Source organism: Penaeus monodon, chromosome 24 (assembly GCF_015228065.2).
Source record: "Penaeus monodon isolate SGIC_2016 chromosome 24, NSTDA_Pmon_1, whole genome shotgun sequence".
NCBI classification, from domain to species: Eukaryota; Metazoa; Arthropoda; class Malacostraca; order Decapoda; family Penaeidae; genus Penaeus; species Penaeus monodon.
The window spans coordinates 13,241,291-13,241,517 of NC_051409.1; positions in this window are offsets into that span (position 1 = coordinate 13,241,291).

The following is a 227-nucleotide window of genomic DNA, read 5'->3' on the forward strand; positions in this document are numbered from 1 at the left end:
TACGATTATACCAATAGATTTGCTTTGCAGTTATGAGCAACGCATTAACAGTCAGTCTCACATTCTATGTTGTGTCTGCCTGTAAATCAACTGCAACAGGGCTGTCAGTTTAGGTTTTGCCTTTTCTATGTTCAGTACGTGTCTGCTCACCTGTTGATTCTGTTTTGTATTCTCTGTGTGTAAAAGAAGTTTCTCTCTCAGTCTTTTCGTCATTCATTTAGCTGTAA